Source organism: Terrapene carolina, unplaced genomic scaffold, assembly GCF_002925995.2.
Source record: "Terrapene carolina triunguis isolate 2854851 unplaced genomic scaffold, T_m_triunguis-2.0 Scaffold88, whole genome shotgun sequence".
Lineage (NCBI taxonomy): Eukaryota > Metazoa > Chordata > Testudines > Emydidae > Terrapene > Terrapene triunguis.
This window is the reverse complement of record NW_020664439.1, coordinates 11,926,738-11,948,775: the sequence shown is the minus strand read 5'-3', so window position 1 is coordinate 11,948,775 and position 22,038 is coordinate 11,926,738.

Below are 22,038 nucleotides of genomic sequence, written 5' to 3'. Positions count from 1 at the left end.
TCTCTTGCCTACTGTAACCCATGGAAACTGATGCAGCAGAGAAGCTGGCTATATGTGTTACTTCTGGGGAATTCTGTGCCACTGTGCATGCACAGAATTTATGTCCCCCGCAGATTTCTTTGCTTCCCCACAGAAAAATGGCTTTCTGATGGGGAAGCAAAGGGAAGCCAGAGGAGCGGTCATGGGACCCTCCCCCGCAGTATGTTTCGGGTGTCCAGGGCAGCCGGCAGAGAGGTAAATCACTGTGGGGCAGGAGGCGAGACTGGGGAAGACCTGGCTGGTGGCTCCTACCCTGCGCTGGGCTCAGCTGGTAGTCCAGGCTGGGCTGAGGAGGCTGGGACTTCCTCTTCCCCTGCATGGCATCCAGGGCTGGGTCAGACCCATCCCCAGATCTCTTCCCTGGCTGCATGAAGCTCTCAAAACTTCCCCCTCCCCCCACCATTTCCTGCACCCATCGCTCCTCAGCTGCACGGGGGGGATCCCTGTACAGGGAGCTGCACCCCCAACCACCCAACCCCCATGCATACAGACACCCTCATACCCAGACCCTCCCGCTGAGCCTCACCCCCCCATACTCAGAACCCCCCAATGAGCCCCACTCCCTTGGACCTGGACCACCCCAACGAGCCACCCGCACCCAGATCCCCACCCCACCAAGACCCAACCAACTCCTCCTGGATCCCCACCCCACCGAGCCCCACTCCCCCAGCATCTGGACCCCTCCACTGAGCCCCCGACACCCAGACCCCCCTGCTGAGCCCTATCCCCCCAAACCTATACCCCCCCACTGAGCCCCAACCACCTTCACCTAGACCCCTCTGCAGAGTCCCATTACCACTTAACCCAAAAAACCCCAACAAGCCTCTATGCATCCAGATCCCCTCTGCACCCGGATCCCCCACTGAGCAGCCTGCACCCAGATTGCCCCACACAGAATCCTCTCAAGCAATACTTGGATCCCCCCACACTAAGTCCCTCCACAATTGGATCCTTCCTTGCTGAGCCTACCTACCCATACCTGGTGTACCTGGCATGCAGGGGCAGGGCCCTGTGGTGTTTCTGGGGCAGGCACGGTCCTTGCACTGTCTGGGTTGGGTGCAGCCTCACTGCTGACTCGCTGAGTCTGTGTCTCAGGGAGGCGGGGAGCTGCATAGTGATCTTCCACCACTGTGCAGCCAGTGGTCTGTGCTCCCCAATGCCAGGCTGGTTCCTCCACATTTATTTCACAAACAAAATTTGCAGAATTTTAAAATATTGTGCACAGAATTTTATTTTTTTGGTGCCGAATTTTTAATTTTTTTGGTGCAGAATGCCCTCAGGAGTATATGTGTGTATTCACATCACATACCATACAGTATGACTCTAACATTAACAGAGCAGTTAATGATTATTCATAATGATCTTATTAAAAGTACTTAATATTAGACATGAAAGACTAAACTAGCTCCTTTGGAGTGGTTCAAGTAAACTTTTTCAATGATCCATGGATTATGAGTGTCTCATGCTGAGAACTTTTTGGACATACAAACGCACCTCAGAATCATTAGCATATTTATCCTCACAGCATGCCTGTGAGGGAGGGAAGTGCTATTAACTCCATTTTACAGATGCGACACTAAGGGACAGATTTTTAAAGGTTTTTTAGGCACCTAATGCCTAATGATTGCAATGGGAGTTAGTGTCTAAATAACTTTTAAAAATCTGTCCCAAAGTGACTTGCCCAGGGTCACACAGGAAGTTTGTGACACAGCAGGGAGCCCTGCTTTCTCGAGTCCCAGCACCCTAACTACTCAACCATCCTTCCTCATTGCCTTTAGATTTCTAGGTTTTGCATCTCAAGCTTCCTCCCTCTGCAATCCCAAGTTGGAGGACATGAAGCTTTGAGGAGGTAGGCAGAGAAGCCCTTGTACGGCATGCTCTTGCAAACCTGTGGGAAAACACCAAGAGATTCAGAGGGGAAACAAATAGGGTTTTTGTGGCATAGTCTCTGCGTGAGCTATTGGGCCCTAGAATCCATGTGGATCCAATGATTTAACATGCAAAATTGGCAGGGAAAGCTATGGTCTATTCCAGCGGTTCTCAAACTTCATTGCACCCTGACCCCCTTCTGACAACAAAAATTACTACATGACCCCAGGAGGGGGGAGCAAAGCCTGAGCCTGTCCGAGCTCCACGGCCCCAGATAGTGGTGGGGGGGGCAAAGCCAAACCCTGAGTCCCACTGTCCTGGGCAGGGCAGGGTGGGGTGAGTGCAAAGCCGAAGCCCTTGGGCTTTGGCCCAGGGCAGTGGGGCTTGGGCTTTGGCCCCAGGCCTCAGCAAGTCTAAGCCAGCCCTGATGACCCCATTAAAACAGGGTGACCCAGTTTGGGGTCCCGACCCACAGTTTGAGAACCACTGGTCTATTCCAACCCATTGGCTGGTAAGAGCCCTTGATGAGGATAGTACTGTGCCTTGGGGTGACTGAGATTGTCTCTCTTTAACCCCACTTTACTCCACCCACACACGAGGCCCAACTACTCAGGCTTTATGCAAGTGGAATGGCTAGCACTCTGGGTCCTTTGGAGATCATTTACACCTACGTCCATCCCTGGAATCCAAGAGGGGGCCATAGGCATGTTGCTAGTTGAGAAGAGATTTTGAGGCTCCCAGAGAGAAGGAAACATGACGAGGTTTTTCCATTTCTAGTCTTCTGTGATATGCTCTCTCTCTTCAAATGGGAATATAGTGCTTCTACATGGTTTTACCTGTGAAGATGTTTACATTTGATGGCACTAGCAGGGATGTGTCTGTTACTAATCAATGGGGTATTAAACCACTTTCTCGACACAATAATTCTACTTAGCACTTATAGTTCCTTTTTAATTTCAAAGCACTGAACAAACAATATAACAATGCAAATTTACAAGTGGGTGCGATAATGGAAAACAAGCTTTTATGAACCTCTCAGACTGGCTTCTCCTTTGTGTGTGCATGATCTATGCACTATAGGCATTACCTTTTCAATGGTTAAGACCCCTGGACACAAAGCCATCAATCATTAAATGCAGTGGCCAAGATTTTCAAAACTGGGTCCTTAAATTTAAGCTTCTAAATGGTCAATAGTTAATGGGTGGTGGATCAGGGCATAGCTATCCTCAGTTCCTTGGCAAATGTGTACATGATAGCTCCCACCGAGGTCAATGGAAGCTTCTAGATGCTCAGTTCTTGGGGAAAACCTGGCCATAAGTGATGCCTAATACAGCTTTGGGAACCTAATTATAGGCTTCTCTCTGCTAAAAAGCTGGGGCTATGTGTGGACGCGCACGCTCTCTCCCTCATTCTCTATTCCCCCACCCCTCTTCTTGGATGAAATCCTGGCTCCACTGAAATCAATGGGTGTTTTGCCATTGATTTCAGTGGAGCCAAGATTTCACCCATGAGCTCTAATCCTGGCCTTAACATTCCATAGCCTGGGGCACCTATCTTTTCTGCCTCAGTTTCCACCTCTTGAACATGAGGCTGGTGATAACTCAGCAGAGCACTCTGGACAGTTATTAATATTTGTAACTGAAAAGTGCCATATGTGCAAAAAGTTACATAAAACTTCTGAAGCGGTAAAACTGCACCCCCTGTTAACTGTTAATTGACCAAAACAGATTTGTACCATTAGGCAACTGTATTGTTTTAATTATGCTCGTGAACAACATTGTTTTAAATATTTATGTCTCCTAGATAAAGTAAAGTGTGTTTATCCTGGCAGAAGTTCAGCCTTGCCTGAATCCATCTCAGTGTGAGGTAGCCAGAGCTTTCCTGCAACCATTGTTTATAGTGTCAGTGCCAGTTAGGAGAGCAGAACCATCTTTCTTGATGGAAGATCATTAAAAAATGCAAAGACAAGTGCTCAGGGCACTTTCCTAAGATCATGATTTAAATTATTATACTCTCCTGGGGTCCTTGAGAAATAGGCCAGTCTCTGATCACTTTTGAGCAGTTGCCAACTTGCCTGAAATATGGGGATAGGGATAAGATGTGTCTGCTTTTCTAATTAGTTTTTTCCTATAGTAACTTAAATACCCCTCCTTTTAAGTGAGGAAAAAAAGGCTGCTTCAAAGATGTATATTTTCCACTGGGGTTTATATCATCATTTTATCTAATTATTTCATAATTATGAGGAATAATTAAACCAAAATGGTGGTGCAAACTGCAGTGGAAACAATATATCTTTTTGGAAGAACTCCCTAAAGACTTGAGAAGTATATGAGTGGTATATGATGAAATTCTTTGTTCAAAGACTTGATTTGTGCAAGTATAAACCTACTCTCCACAGTCTGCTGCTGCTACACCTTGACCATTAGATGAGAGGTATTATAAAAGGGAGGGCACTTTACTTTCCATGTTTGTTTAAGATCTCCTGCCCCCTCCCCCTCGGGTTTAATCTTAGGGGGGCTAGCTGCTGGATGTATTCTGCACAAGCTATTTCTGTAAGGTATTATCAAGCAAGGTGTCTTTAAAACAGCGACAAAAAGAATCCGAAACCCTGCTTTACTTTATCTATACCTGGGAAGAAATTAACATACTGAATACCACAAATGAGACTGAGTAAGTAGTCCACCTAGTCCCAGTGTCCTGTTACTAACAGTGGCTGGCGCTAGATTCTTCAGACGAGGTGCAAAAAACCCTACAGTAGGTGTTCTGGGATAACTGGTTCCCTGAGAAATTCTTCTACTGATCCCCAATAGTTTGGCTCATGCCTTGAAGAATGATGGATTATATCACTTTCAAAATTCTTGTTTATATGTTTAATATTTTCTTATATTACTATGGCTATTCTTATCTACATAAATGTGCAGGTTTTTAAAATCCTGATAAGCTCTTGGCTTCAATTTATATATTTTCCCACTGAGTTCCACAGGATAATTGTTCTTCCTCTTAATGGTTTTGATGTTAAAAAAACCCAGTTACCTAGATCTCTATAATTTCATTCCCTTTTTTAAAGCTCTGAGTGGCTGATTTATATTCAAAATGGATTTAACATGTTGCCCGTTATTGAACATTTATCTGTCTTATTAGCCGGGGCCTCTCTTTTCCCCCACAAATATAGGTGTTATATGCATGCAATCCTTTTATGGAATGTCTGACCTGTTACTCTACCTTTTCTATCTGCTGTATAACTTCATGTTTTAAACTCTGCATGCCTTTAACATAATATTAAAACAACACAGATGCATACAGACGATACAAAGTTATCCAAATTCATAAGTAATCCAAATCCAGAAGCCTCAAGCCACAATAGAGCTCCAAGTTGGAAATAGAAAGCAGAACAATAAAGGATCAAAAATATCCCTTATCCTGTGACTCCATGCCTAAAGCCTAAGAAAATGACTTTAGTACTTGCTGGCAGGTGCCAGTGAAGCATCCAAATAAAATAAGTCAGGGGAGGCATAATAATGATTAATAGTATATTTCTTATGGAGAATTTTTATGCCTGAAAGTATGTAGCATGGGCAAACACAAAGGGTCCAACACACAAACAGAACTCCGACATCATCAGATCCAAAGTATCATAAATAAATGTTTTTTGGGATATGCAGCTGAGTCGATAAAATTGTTCACTTAAATGCTGTGATCAAAAGCCAACAGAAGTAACATAAATGTTCTTCTATTGGATCAAGATGATAAAATGAATACTGACTATACCAATAGGTTTGTTTACTGTCCATTGGGGAGAACAAAAAGACCCAATGGACACCTGACAACTGGATATGAATCTGTTTATTGCTGCGCTTAATGAGAGAGAGTTTTGGTGGCCTGTGTGCAACGAATTTGATTCTATTTTCCAGAGGACTGGTGTCTACATGGAAAACTCACCTGCACAACTGATAGCAGTTCATACCCAAAGAAATAGTTGTAGCAGAGGCCAAGGACTAAAATGTTTATGGAGATCAACTCACTTCTAAAACTGGGATCCCTCCAGTTCATAATTGAAGCATGTTGGAGGGAGATTATGGGAGAATTTGCATTGCCTTTCCTTCTGATGTACAAGTTCTGTTTTAAATGGATGAATTCAGACTCTGGGATTGTCAATTCCAAACTCCAGCACCTTAAAAAGAACTAAATTCACATACACACACACACACTCACACAGAGAGATATTAAAATATATAGTCTTACTATTGACCGCAGATGGATGAGAGAAGACCACAGATGGATGGGAGAAGCGAATTGATTGGTTTCACTCCCCACCTTTGTTACATAGGTACATCTTTAAAATCAACATTGATATAAATGATCTAACTTTCCTAACATCTGATTGAAAGTAATCTTTCCCTCGTCAACATCTGCTTCATTGGAATTTGACCTCAGCATTCCAGTACCTCACACTCTACTCTGGTGTGTTTTGGTTGCACTAGGCAAGAACGATTGTGGGAGGTGTTTTTCTTGGTGATGAGGTGCGTAGCAGTTCCTCAGAGGAGAATGAAAGAGCAGACCCAGCCAACTTTTTACTGACCCTTTGACCTTCCAAGTATTCACATACATTGGCCAAGATCCCAGCCTTCTTGCAGCTGGGATGCAGCAGCATACAATATTGTAGGAACTTTTCCTGTGAGAATTCCATAAAAGTGTATGGGGAGTAGAAAAACAAAAAAATGAAATTAATGTAAACTGTGTGCTGGGGTATTAAATGAATTCTCCAAAACAGGAACTTTGCCAGTCACAATATTATTCACTCATCTGACAGTCTATGTGAAGAGGGTAGATATTATTTATATGAATATTTACATCTGGGGAAGATCTGAGTTGATAAAAAGATAAAAATTTGTTTGATCTGAAGTGTGAATATGTCCTTTTTCACACAAATATTTTGGTTCATAACTGGTAGGAGTAGTTAAATTGTCATCATAAATCCAAGTCTCTTTCTCAGAGTTTATTCAGTAGTGAATAATCAAAATCTCAGTATTTTTTGTTTCTTATACCATTTCATTTACCATTAGGAAGTGCAGTCTCTGTTCTGATATCTTAACTTTAGACTATTAGGGCTAGATGAATGGTTCAAAGCTGGAGTTGGTTGGAAATTTTCAAAGAGAACTCTCTTCCACTGGAAAATGTTGATTCAGTGGCATTGAAATCTTCCAGGAACACATGGATCAGCATCCTCATCGTGCCACCTGCAAGCAGTCAGGGAAGCTAATGATCCAACCAGCGAGCCGAATGCCACAAGCACCAGCTCAATGAATCCCAGCACTGTCATCACCGACATCCCCAACGTGCAGCCCGGTGACTTCTATGTTGTTGGTCCAGCTCTATGTGTGTTACATCTCAACATGGAAGGTTTGTCAGCTGCCAAGAGTGATTTACTCAGCATTCTTGCTCATCGACATACTATTGACATCATTTGCTTGCAAGAGCCACACGTGGCAACTGCCGAAGCCGGGCATTACAGTATTGACAGCTTCGTCCTGCTGTGCCATGTGGCACACCCGAAGCATGGCCGAGCCACATAAGTTTGGTCCGATATTGCAGATGCCATTCAGCTGATGTCTACTGAATTCTGTGACACCATCCAGGTTTCAGGCTGGCAAATGTATACAAGCCTCCAAGCGTCAGCTGGAACCAACAGGTTCTACCAAGCCTGTCACACCCAGCTGTCTACGTCGGAGACTTCAACAGCCATCACACAGACTGGGAGTATAAGGAGGTTGATATCGACGGTGAACAACTTGCAGACTGGGCATCTCAAAACGACCTCTCCCTTATACATGATGCTAAGCAGCAAGGCACGTTCCATGCTTCTAGATGGGATTGTGACTACTCTCCTGACTTGTGCTGGGTCAGTTCAGTTCATGGCCATCCTCAGCGAGCAACATGCCAAGTCTTGAATAACTTTCTACGCAGCCAACACAGACAGTCGCTGATCCATATCGGGATACAGCTCCCAGTCGTCAAGAGTTCCAAAAAGAAGCGGAGGAACTTCTGAAAGGCTGACTGGGAAAAATACTGGGAAGCGCTGGAGAAGAGTGTGGTGACAGTCCCAGCCTGGCATATCTCGGTAAATGAGACCTACCATCGCTGCTGTGGTGCTACCTACACAGCAGCCTGCAGAGCCATCCCACGCGGTTGCCACCCCGTCTACATCCCCTGTCTCAACATGGAGAGCGCTGCCTTGTTCGAGCGCTATGAGGCATCTGGTTACCTAGATGTCACTGACCATTTGATCGAATCATTGGACACTGCTCGCCAAGACAGATGGGAGGAGATGACTGAGAGGATGAGCTTTACCCGCGCCAGCCACAAGTGTTGGGGTCTGCTCCGACGCCTTGGAGCAGCGCAGCAGCCACCTGCACTCTGCCGGCCCTCAGTGACACCCAATCAGGTAGCCGGAAACCTACTTAAAGTGGCCAGAGCACCTTTGGAGAAACAGGTGTGAAGACAAGTGAGGAACGAATGGCGTATGTTTAAATGTGTACACCAGAGCAGAAGCTGCCCAGAACCATTCAGTGTAACAGAGCTGGAACAGACACTGGGTAGCATCAAGTGCGGAACAGCTGCGGGCTATGATAACATATCTCCAGAATTTCTGAAAAACCTTGGCCCCATGCTCGGCTTTGGCTTGTGAAATTCTTCACCAGGGTCATCAGTGAAGGGAGGCTACCGAACATATGGCACACCGCAAGTCATTGGCCTCCTAAGGCCTGGAAAGGACCCACGCCAAGCATCAAGCTATCGTCCCATATCATTATTGGTGGTGTGCTTCGAGGCACTAGAGCGTTTGGTCCTAAAGCACATATTACCCGACGTGGAGAGAATTTTGAGCCCTGACCAAGCTGGCTTTCACCGAGGCCATAGCACATGCGACCAAGTACTCGTGCTGACCACATTTGTTGAAAATGACTTCCAGAGAAACTTGAAAACAGGCACTATTTTCATCAACCTAACAGTGACGTACGATATGATATGGCACACTGGCCTGCTCGTGAAGGTATCACGAGTCCTGCTACCTTGGGTCACAGGTGTCATTGAACTGTTCCTCCACGATAGGCAGTTCAGAGTCCATATGGCAGAGAAGACAAGTGCTTGGAGACGACAGAGGAATGGGTTACCCCAGGGTCTGTGCTTTCGCCAACGCTGTTAAACCTTTACATCAATGACCTGCCAGCAACGGAGTCATAAAAGTTCATTTACACAGACATCTGTTGCGGTACCCAGGCCCGGACGTTCCATGAGCTTGATGCCACCTTAAACCGGGACATGGTAAAGTTAGCTGACTACTGTAAGATCTGACGCCTCCAGCCAAGCATCATAAAAACAGTCTCCAGTTTGTTCCATCTTCATCACGCCAGTGCAACCCGAGAACTGAATGTTTATCTGAATGGTCAGAAGGTGAAGCATGAAGTAGAACCAGTCTATCTAGGTGTGACCTTAGACTGCACACTGAGTTACCATGCCCACCTGAAGAAGACAGCAGCTAAAGTTAAGATGCGCAACAATCTTCTTAGCAAACTGTCAGGTTCGTCATGGGGTGCTCATGCTCCAACTCTGCGGACATCAGATCTTGCCACCTCGTATTCGGTGGCAGGGTACTGCGCACCAGTATGGAGCCGATCGTCACACACCAAACTGGTGGATACGCAGTTACATGCCGACATGCGTATCATCTCCAGCACCCTGCGTTCGACTCCACTCCCGTGGCTCCCAGTTCTGAGCAATACTGCTCCTCCTCATATCAGACGAGAGGTTGCCACTGGCAAGTTACTGGAGAAAGTACACCCCAACTCAAGCCTGCCACTGCACAATGACCTTTTTAAACCACCAGCTGCACGTTTGCCGTCATGTCGTCCATTATGGTCTCATCCGCCACGCCAGGATGTTAGGGCGGAAACCCTCTGGCGAGAGGAATGGATATCTGTTATAATCCCCAACCAGTCCCTCATCACCGACCCCACAATTTGCCCTCCTGGTTTTGACCTGCCCCGTCGCCAATGGTCCCTGTTGAACAGGTTCCAGACCAGGCAAGGTCTCTTTGCAGCCAACCAGTATCACTGGGCCCTTTGTGACAGTCCTTTGTGCAGCTGTGGCACAACACAGACGATGACGCACAATGTCGAGGAATGCCTGCTGACTAGGTTCGGCGGTGGCCTAGAAGAACTGCATCACGCCACTGAAGATGCCATTGCTTGGCTAGTTGAGTATGCACACGCTAAATAAATAAGGGGAACACATCAAATTTTTGGTGGAAACCAGGCATGCAAGCCCACCCAGTTCCCTGGGATTCCAGGGCTGCCCAGACTCCCCAGCTCCCTGAATGCCTGCCTGGCAGGTGGCCTGCTCTCAGGCTCCCCAGCTGACCACCTGATGGGCTACCAAGCATCCTGGTTGTTTGGCTGTTTTGGTTACCTGTCTTCCCAGCTGCCTGGTATCCTGTGCTACCTGTCTTCCAGGGTGTCCAAGTCCCCAGGTGGCTCACTGCACAGCTTCCTAGATAGCCAGGGAGCCAGGTATTGCACCATTTTAGTGATTCCAAAACAAAATATTTCAGAATTTCATTTCTATGAAAAATTTAGAGTTTACTTTTCATCCCAATTCAAGAATAATAATAAAATAAATAATAATAATAATTAATAATAAACCCTCAAATTTTGTGGAATGGAAATTCCATTTCTCAGCTAGCTCTGTCCAGAGCCACTAGCGTGGTAGCGTCTTCTCAGAATCCAAGTGTTTCCAAGTTCTCATTTTGCAGACACAGTATAGCAACTTGTGATGTTGATCACTTCATGTTCATAATCAATAGGAGCCATTCCTATCCTTGAAATGAAAGTTGGAATTTGAGTTTTGGCTCAGCATGCTTTGTGATTATAAAGAACCCAAACTCAAAATTCTTCCAGTTCCACCTATTCTTACCATGTAACATTGAATGTATACTGGTGACTGGTCAGTGTTCCTTTCAATCTAGTTGCACTTTATTTTTTTAAACACATTCATGGACACCTCAAATGAGCATTACTAAAATGGAACAAGAAATCTGTGATTTATTTAACTTGTTCATCTGAAAAATATTAATGCTGTTTTATCAGCTCAGGAAAACCTACTTTTGATTGAAATTTGGATTTCAGGCTTATATGGATATAATAGTGGAACATGTTCTGTTATATAAGGCTATGAATACATAAGCCTAAATTAAGCCTAATTGTTGTCAAAACTAGTCTCTTTATCATAGTGCTTAACAGTAAATAGCTTGTGTATATGTCATGAACAGCACATAGCAGCTCAGATGATATAACTTGTTGAAGAACATGACATTGGGGTTTGTGTAGTATGTGTGAGTTTTGTGAAATAAGCTCTCTTTGGCTTTCTCCCTTAGGAGAACGAAAAGAATGTTTGTGCCCTGGATTTAATTAAAATTGTTTCATGGATCTCTAGTCTAGTATAAGACGGTTTTAAGGCTATGGTAGAGACAATGTGTTCTCTCCAAATACATGTTGAGTGCGGGTTTAGCTATGTACGGTATGTTCCTGCAGTCTAAGAACATAGGCTCCCTGAGAGCTGTATTTCTTTCCATAGTGCCTCTTGAAGGGCTTATAGTTTCTTGTTTAATGGCATATTGGCGGCAGTAAAGTGGCAGAGCTACGTTATCTCTTGGGCTGTTCAAATTATTCAGGATCTTGTTTCTCTTTTTTTGAGCCTGCTATTGAGTACTGAAGTGAATGGTATACACTGAGGAGTTATGATATGCGGGATCCTGTTTAAACCAGATGCCTGTAGCAGTGCTGACCAGGGACTGTTGGAGTTGCCCTGAAACTCATTTCTCTTTTGAAATTGTTATCAAGTATCTTGAGAACTGGGATGCTGAGCTGACTGCTGGAAACTGCATTATTTCAGGAATTCTGGCAAACTAGTTTGAGACGCACAGGAGAGACTGTATCTTATTTGTGTGTGTGTTTATGTGAGTGTGTGTGAGAAAGAGAGAGACTGCCTGCCTTCATTGGAATAGTTTGGTACATTTGCAGCTGCGGAAGAATAGTTATTTGATTCTTGCAGCAGAACCTCTGAGAGGTAAGGTGAGTATTTGCTGTAGCTTGTTGCTTTCCAGTAGTAACTGGCAATATACAGCAGTTTCATTTAGGGATAGCTGCAGTTTTAGTTGATAGCCTAATTGGATGTTTGGATGTTTTTTACTTTGAGCTATATGTCTATTTATGGTGGACGGAGAAGCTTGGGTCTGAGTGCTACTGCTCACTACAAAGATCAGCAACCTTAGAGAACCAAACCTGTTCTTTTCACCTTGACCACCCTCTGGGTCTGGTTTAAGAGGACAGTGTTCATTTTTGCAAGCCACTTATCTAAGCCACTGGACAAGACAGAAATAATTTTCGGAACATAGTCTCCCTTGGGCCAGCGACAGGAAGTAGACATCCCTAGTTTTTCATGCACAGATGAGCTGCAGTGGTTCAGGGATCTTCTTGGACAGTCATTTCATATGGCACAGTGGTATGTCAGACTTTTTCCATGGAGGAGCACCTACATTTGTTTAATCAAACCCATACTATTCAGGTTCAGTTCATTACAGATGGTTCTCAAGGGAACAGATTTCTGCATAATCCATTTTACCTTTCCTGATATAGAGGTCTCAGAATATTTATATATTCACTATCTCTCATCTAATCAACAGTGGAATTTTGTTTGATTTGGCTTTTGGTGTAATTTTCCAGGACTGATGCAGGTCTCTCACATGAATTAGGGCAAGGTGTGATCAACAATTGAAAGGGATTACTCTAAAGAAAACTGACAATGCTGCAGGTGGTTTACTGGATGACATGATTCCCTCCAACTCAGCACTGAACCTGATGTTCTAGTAAGATGCATAGGGGTGCTGCACTTCAAAGCACTGAACATTTAGGGCTTGTCTCCACGGCACTGCAATACAGATTACAGGGATGTAGCACGCACCAAAATGTTGCACTCTAACTGCCATGTATGGATACTGCTGGCATGAACTAAAAAGTACCTAGTTCATGTTACATAGTCCTCTTTCAAATTAGTTTGCATCACCAGTCCCTATGGGGCAGTTAGGTTACAATTTGCCATACATACTTTGGATTTAGGAATTCTAGAGGGAGTATCACATTAGTTCTGTGTCCTGTTTAACTTGTCAGATTACATAATAATTGACTTCAATGGAGTTGCTAATTTACCCTACTGTAAGTGAGAGGAGTCTCAGGCTCTGAGGATGAGAATTTTCAATGCAGTCTAAGGCCTGGTCTACACTAACCCCCCCCACTTCGGACTAAGGTACGCAAATTCAGCTACGTTAATAACATAGCTGAATTCGAAGTACCTTAGTCCGAAGTTACCGAGGTCCAGACGCGGCAGGAAGGCTCCCCCGTCGATGCTGCGTACTCCGCTCGCCGAGCTGGAGTACCAGCGTCGACGGCGAGCACTTCCGGGATCGATCCGGGGCACTTCCGGGATCGATCCGGGATCGATTTATCACGTCTTAACCAGACGCGATAAATCGAACTCAGAAAACTGATTGCTTACATCCGGACCCGGATGTAAGTGAAGACGTACCCTAAGGAAGTTAGGCACCCACATTCCTTTGAAAGTCAATGGGAGTTGAGGATCAAATTCCTTTAGGCCCCTTTGAAAATCCCACCCTGTGTGGATATACAGCACAACTATCATTTTGCTAACTTTTTTTTACAACCTATGAAATGTTTTGTTCATTTAATTTGATCACTGAGTCACGTGATCCTCTCATTTTTTTGAAATAGCACAACATCACTTGCACCATTTCTAGTCTGTTTTTGACACTTATTTTGATCACCTTCAACTGTTAAAAGTGAGCAATTTGTTCAGGAAATCCATTAAGAATTGAAATTGGCATGTAGCCTGAAAAGTAAACCCATGTCATGCTTGTTTTCCTGCACCAGTACACAATGATGTCAGAAAAGCAAAAGAAGAATATGTGTATGAAAGAGGAGACATGAATCCAGAGGATTTTTGAGGAAAATAGGGCTCCAGGAAGATTGTTTAACAAGCATATACTGGCAAAGAATTACAGACTAGTACAGTCAATTGTTTCTTGCTTCAGAACAGACACACAATTCATCAAATGTATATAAATGCTGAGCAGATAACACTGCTCTACAGCCAAAATGCTTCTGAAATAAATGTAGTCAAACTTTACTAATTCTGGGTCACTGAGAACGAAAATGATGCTTAAAATTGTTGATTGGCTCTAGTTTTCAAGATATGCTATTGGGTCAGTATATACGAGCCTTGACTTGGGAATGGTGGAGGATAAGTGAGTTATAAAGGCAAGGGATCTCAATTTAAACCAGAAATGACTAAAATACATCTTTGACTGGATCTATGAATAAATCTATGACTGGGTTTGGACAGTACTTGCTTTTTAGGCAAAACAATGAATGATGCAATCTGAAGCTGGTATTGTGTCATACATGATATGAATTGCATCATGTTATTCCTAGAAGTCATGGATGATGCAATCATAATGAAGCTTACATCACTCTGCTGAACAAATTGCCCTATATCAGCTCTAGAAATCATACAGTGTCGTGCTCTCTTATTTGTCAGTGTTTGATTTTGCAAAGGGACACATTTCTGTTTAGCCAAAGTGAGCAGAGATGCCTCGTACTTGTGTGAACAGTGCAGATAACTTCTGCTATGTTTGTGGTGAAGTGACTTTTGCATCACAAAAGCGCAGTATAACCACTATGGTTAAGAAAGCCTATCACCTTTATTTTGGCTGCAAAATTGGAGATCAGGACAAGAGGTGGGCCCCACACATATGCTGCAACACTTGTGCAACAAATCTTCGCCAGTGGTTGAACAGGAAAAGGAAATCTATGCCTTTTGCAGTGCCAATGATTTGGAGAGAGCCAACAGATCATACCAGCAATTGTTACTTCTGCATGGTGCCTCCAGTTGGGAAAGGTGTGTCAAAGAAGAAAAAGTCGACTGTGCATTATCCAAACGTTCCATCAGCTATACGCCCAGTACCCCATGGAGAAGGACTGCCGGTTCCTGATGCACCAGAATCATTCTCACTTGAGTCAGACGAGGAAGAGGATGAAACTTCTGGTCCTGAACCATCAATGTCACAGGACCCACATTTTCTCCCATCCTCCTCATCTGAACCACACCTCATAACACAAGGTGAACTGAATGACCTTGTCAGGGATTTGGAACTACCCAAGAGTAAGGCAGAGCTGTTGGGCTCCAGACTACAGCGGTGGAATCTCCTGGCAGGTGATGTTAGGGTTTCCATGTTCCGTGACCATCAAAAGGATCTTGTCCCATTCTTCTTCATGGAAGGTGTTCTTGTAGCCTGCAACAACATCAATGGTGTGATGGCAGCCCTCAACATCGTTCACGATCCAGATGAGTGGAGACTGTTCATTGATTCATCGAAGACGAGTCTGAAAGCTGTTTTACTGCATAATGGCAATGTTTTGCCATCAATTCCAGTTGGTCATGCAGTCCATAGGAAGGAAACCTATGACAACATGAAACAACTTTTGAGGTGCATAAACTATGACCAACATCAGTGGCAGCTTTGTGGCGATTTGAAGGTTGTTGCTCTCTTGCTTGGTCTGCAGACTGGATACACAAAGTACTGCTGTTTTCTCTGTGAATGGGATAGTCGTGCAAGAGATTCCCACTACATCAAGAAAGATTGGCCCCTCCGACAGTCATTGGAGCCTGGGAGGAAAAGTGTTCAGCATCCACCACTTGTTGAATCAAGGAAGATTTTGTTACCACCCTTACACATCAAGCTGGGTCTGATGAAGAACTTTGTCAAGGCCATTGACAAAACACAAGCAGCTTTCAAGTACCTCCGTGGAAAATTTCCAAGGTTAAGTGAAGCTAAGATAAAGGAAGGTGTCTTTGTTGGTCCTCAGATTCGTGAATTTCTTCAAGATGATGCATTTGACAATGCACTGCGTGGCAAGGAAAAGACGGCCTGGAAAGCCTTCCAGTTAGTGGCAATAAATTTTCTCGGAAACAACAAGGCAGACAACTACAGGTTGTTGGTGGAAAACCTCCTCAAGGCATACAAAAGCCTTGGTTGCAACATGTCACTAAAGATACATTTTTTGCACTCTCATCTAGATTTTTTTCCACCGAACTGCGGAGCAGTGAGCGACGAGCACGGCGAGCGATTTCACCAGGACATTGCAACAATGGAGAAACGCTATCAGGGCAAATGGAGCCCATCAATGCTTGCAGACTATTGCTGGACAGTGACAAGAGATGCTCCATTTAATGAATACAAGAAACAAGCCAAGAAGCGCCGAGTAGACACTGAATAGGACTAAACTATGTACATAATAGTTTTTTGCCTTTTGTTTCATAATAAATTTTATTTATATTACCCTTTTGCTGATTTTTAAAGTGTTACATAAACAGGACAGGTGAAATATTATCATGTAAAGCAACCATAAACACATGAAAAGACCTAGGTTTACAATTTATGATTAAAACTCTACTATCTACACAATATACATAGACATAAAATGTAAAAACTTAAGTATCTTAGAAACAGTAGCCAGTCAGTTGTGTTAATTGTCATATTTGAATTCAGCACATCAAAATACATAATAAATAGCACATTTTATCTCTGAAGCAGACGACTTCTCAAAAATTGTAGACCAGTGTAGGTAAGGTCCTGGTCGGATAGCTATCATTACTGAGATCCTACTGAGATGTTAACTCCCACCTTGACCTGCCAGTGATACCAGCCTTCAGCACCCACGTGTTAAATTTTCAAACACCTGTACACTTTCTCCCATGTTGCCCCTGGTTCATGGGAGGAAGATTCCCATAAATAATTGCAAAGCTACTTGCTTGTCCTCCTTCAAGTCCCTCTTTAAAACTCCCTTCTGCCGTGATGCCTGGTTAGACAGCTGTTGCGCTGAGACCATGGCCTATAATTTTGACCCATATTGTTTCCTCTTTACCTTGTGTTCTTCCTGTCTGTCTGCATTGTTGTCTTTTGTCTTATCCTCAGGCTGCAAGCTGTTATTTGCGTAGTATCTAGCACAATGGGGCCTTGACTCATGACTGGAGCCCTTCTCACCTGCAAATAAACAAAAAGAGTTGCAAAGATGTTAAGTGACTTGGCTCAAGGTCAAACAGAGTCTGTGGCAGGGCCACAGATATCCTGACTCCATTCTTATATCTTAACCACAAAGCCACCCTTCGCCTTAGAAGTAAGTGAAAGGGATTTAAACGTAAGCCAGCGCTAGATAAATCTTGTGAACAATGTGAGGTTATCAGTGAATGCTGATGAGGACATAATATATGAAGATTTTGCTGAGTCCACTGGTGTCCATTAAGTCTATTGCTGATGTGCTTAATAATGAAGACAAATTGAGCAGATCCTTCTGTTCCTCAGCTGCATAATGGTTTATGAACGATAAGATATGGTTCAGAGAGAGGCATTTAAATAGATATTGTGAGTAAGTCTACACTGCAGCTGGGAATAAATCTTCCAGCCCAGATTAACAGACTCACGGTAGTAGGGCTCAAGCTAGCCCTAGCAGGGCTCTTGCTAGCGTAACACCGACAGATACCAGTCGCCCAAGTCGTCGGTGGGCGGGATCAAACCTGGGGCCTCTGGAACTTAGTGCATGAGCCTCTATCACATGAGCTAAAAGCCAACTGGCTGTTGGCTAAGGCTGTAGAGCAGACTCATTTTCTCTCTCTCTAAGTGGTCACGGTGCCACTAGATGGGACAGAACACCACAACCAGGAGGTGTGTGGGTTACACTAGCATGCTAAATATAGCAATGTGGACATTCTGGCTCAGGCTGGCGCATGGGCTCTCAAGCCCGCCTGAGGTCCAGCCTGAGTGGGAACATTTACATTGTTATTTTTAGCAAACTATCTTGAACCACGCTAGCAAGTGTCTGTCTACCTGGGCTGGGAAACTCACTGCCAGCTGCAGTGTAGATGTACCCCATTAGGTCAAATTTGGCCTCAAATTTAGATTTATAAAAATAAGGATGGTTTATTTTTTAATTGTTTAAAAATACCAGTGGCAAGTTTTTAAACAAACATTCCTCAGCCCTGTTTGAACCCCAAACATTGCATTAGATCCAGAACATGAAATACACTAGAAAGTATAATCAAATGTAAAAATTACTAGTTTATTTTTACTGTCCAAGCTGAAATGGGAAACGTAAGTAACCAGAATACAGAGTCAAAAGCAAAATTGATTTTAAAATCTTATCTAAGGTGATTTTTAAAACAAAGACAGGGATTTTGGTTTTTAAGTATGATTTTTAACTTGATAGATTTCCTGTAACACAGGGGTCTCAAACACGCGGCCCACGGGCCGCATGCGGCCTGCGGAGCTCTTCCCTGCAGCCCGCCAAGCTCCCCCCGCCCCCCCCCCCCAGTTACTTCCTGTCGCCGCCAAACTCCCCTTACCTCCGCCCCCCTCCCCAGTTATTTTATGTGGCAGCTAAGCTCCCTGCTCACTGTTCCCCAATGTTTGGGGATGGGTCTCTCCCCTGGCCCCGCCTGCCGCCCCCACGCACCTCCCCCAAGTGCCCCCTCACCGCCCTGGAGCCTGCAGCTCATGCTGACTCTGCTCCACTCTGCCGGCTTCCAGCATCACCTACTGCTGCAGGGTCCTAGTGCCCCCCTTCACTAGGGCCAGGGCAGGCTGCCCTTCCCCTGCCCTAGTCCTGAGCCTCTCCAATGCCCCGAGCCTCTCCAATGCCCCAAACCCCTCATCCCCAGCCCCACAGCCCTCACCCCTGCACCCTCCTATCCCCAAACTCCATCCCAGAGCGTGCACCCCCACCCCCTGCCCCAGCCCAGAGCCTGCACCCAGCACCCAAACTCCCTCCCAGAGCCTGCACCCCAGACCCCCACCCACCCAAACTCCCTCCCAGAGCCTTAGGCAGATGGGGGTGGAGTTTGAGGGGGGCAGGTTCTGGGCACCACCAAAATTTCTACAAACCTGTCACCCTGGAAGAGGCAGAGCAGGGGTGGAGTGGTGGTGCAGCCCAGTGCAGTGGGGGGGGCTTTAACAGAAGTAAATCTAACTAAGTGCGTGTTTTGTCCTTTGAGTGAGATACATTACTGTTGGTGGCACTTAGCACTTTCCAGGAGGGACAGGGGAGGAGCAGGGAGCCGCACGCTCAGGGGAGGAGGTGGAGAAGAGACGGGGCAGGGGCAGGGCCTCATGGAAGAGGTGGAGTGGGGGCAGGGGCGGGGCCGGGGGCAGTGGTGGGGGGGGGAGGTGTCAGTGATGCGGCCCTCGGGCCAATGTACTAGTCCTCATGTGGCCCTCGTGGTCATTTGAGTTTGAGACCCCTGCTGTAACACCAACACTATAGGTGTTTTCCAAAACTGGAAAATGGCATCATATAGCACATGCATTGAAGTCACAGCCTTTCCACTTTAATTCATTTAATTACAGTGTTAAGAAAGACATATATTGATGTTCTAAATACATATAGGGTTGCAAACTTTGGATCCAGGTCCAAACTTCTCCAAAGTCTGACTGTTTGGGTCTGGGGTTTAACTTCAGACCTGTCTTTGGTTATAAATGTGTTAACTTTATAAGAAAGATGAATTTAAGAATTATTTGTATCTGACAGTTCTAGTTCATTTATCACTTTGTGCTCTGGCACCGGCAGTCAGTAAAGCAGTTTTCTACATCAGCCACTTAATGTGATCAAACGAAGCAGAATGGATTTGGTCTAAATAAACAGAAGTCAATTGACTGTATAGGCAATTTTTACTTGAAGTGTACCAATTGTTTTTTTGGCAAACTACTTATTTTTCTCCTTCACTAGTGACACATGCAAAGATATTGCAGAAAATGTGTGCCCCATGAAAACTTGTACCACTGAGCCACATATACGCACAGGTGAGTGGATAGTGGGTGATCTTCACCCATGTCACACAAGGGTTATGCTAAGCTCTCCACAGCATACATTGGAATAAGGGGACTGGTGAAGGGGGGCACCACAAAAAGGGGAATTAATGTGATGGGAGTGTGCAGGACACAGGCAGGGAAGGGCCATGGACACTGTGACCACATGGATCTTGTGGACCTAACTCCAAAGATAGGTGGTAAAAAATGAAAGCAGCTATTATTCTACTATATAGGGTAGAGTAAAACCCAAGTATATTTCAAGTGCAGAGTTTAGTGAATGGAGCAATAAGCAGTTGTGAGTGGATCTTGGATGATGATTTCTTTTTCTAGAATACTTGATATTAAAAAAAATTGTCCTACAGGTAGCTTGTTAGAGGTGCTGTGAGTATTATGTGACTACAGAGTGCAGCATAAATACAAGGACAATCTGATTTGTGTTGCATGACTGCTTTACATGGCAGAAGTAATTTGAAATATCTGGATATGGGATTGTAATTTACTGTGTGAGGGTAACAGAGACTGTGGATTTTCTAACATTTAGAGTGTGATTTGTGTGGTCAGAGTGCCATCCAAATATTGGTTAATTAATCTCTCAACAGCCCTAGCTATGTCAAGTATGTAACAGACAGTAAGCCCCCCTGCCTTTTTTTTAATAGCTGAGGAAAAACACATGGCAGTTAATAGTGACTTACGCAAGGACACACTGTGGGTTGAATCCTCAGCAGCACACAAGGCAAAGGTAGCTCTTGGCACAACTTAGAGCAGCCACAAGGCTGGAACAATCCCATAAGAGCACTCCAGTTCTTTCCTTTCCTTCCCCCAGAGGCCTGACCATTTAGGGCTGATTTAAGGTCACTTTGCGCCACTCCAGCAGCAGAAAGGGTCCCTAATAGGGCAGAGAATCTGACTCAATGAGTCAGTGACAGAACCAGGCTTATGAGTCAGAAGTTACTGGGTCTCAGCCTCAATCCACTAGATCATTTACTTCAGGAATGGTCCTAGACTCGAGTATAGGGGGTATATAGTTTCCTTTCTGGAATGATTACCACATTGTGATAAACCATAAGTTATCAGGGCAAAGTTTCAGCTGTTGGGAGAGCAGAGGTAAAGCACCTACCATGGTTCCAGTTCTCTACAATACTTGCAATGAACTTAAAGATATTGCATCTCTCAGAGAAGAAGGAGAAGTAACAGCATTGATCTGTCAAAAGGCTCACGGTCCAGTTATGCACATACCTACAGTACAATGCTCACCGGTTTTACTCATACTGAGCATGCCTTTGGTTGCAACACTTCATAACCCCTTGTTAACTTTCCCTGTTATGGGTCTTAAAAAATTGAAATAGATAAACTGTTCATGGAGGTTTCATTATTCCTGTTAGGAAAGAAAGAGTAATAGGCAATTCAGGCAACACTATTTTGGACAAAGGCTATTGAATAAATTGAATTACTGTATGTTACCAGCTAAGGACAATTACCAAGTATTATGTTTTATTCATGCAATTTACTGATGTCTTTGACCAGTCTGACATTACGAAGATTGAGTCAGTCAGAATTTATAGACAACAAGCAGAGTCAATGACAACTTGCCTCATTAAGAAGAAATGTTGGATCACTAAAGAAATATATTTAGTCATTTGTCTGTCAATCTGAGTTTTTTTAAAAAAAGTAGGAACTGTGTTCTGATCTCCTGCTCCAGAGCTAATGGGTTTGATCTTGCCTCCCCCTGGTAAGCAGAGTGCACTGGTGGCATCATGGAAAATTAGCTACTATACTTTCTGTGCAGTGAGCAACAGTGGTATTATGCATATGCAGCCACATATGGCCCTACAGCCTATTCCCACAACCTGTCCTGAAGCCAGAGCATGGGGTTCCATCTAACTCCAGTGATGGACAAGGAATTATATACGTGGCTTCCTGCATCCCTATTGTAACAATTGTGCTTTCAGCTCCATCTCCTTAATATTCTCTCTGTGTCTGCTTGTGGGGAGGGTAAGTCAAAGTATCACAGATCTACAAAAGTAGGTAAAGGGAGCAGTTTGCAAGCTTCAGGCAATTTAAGACAAGCAGAAAGCATACAGGGAGTAGGGATGTTATAAATATGAAGGGGGCGGGGGGGAGAACAAGTTGTCACCAACTGATAG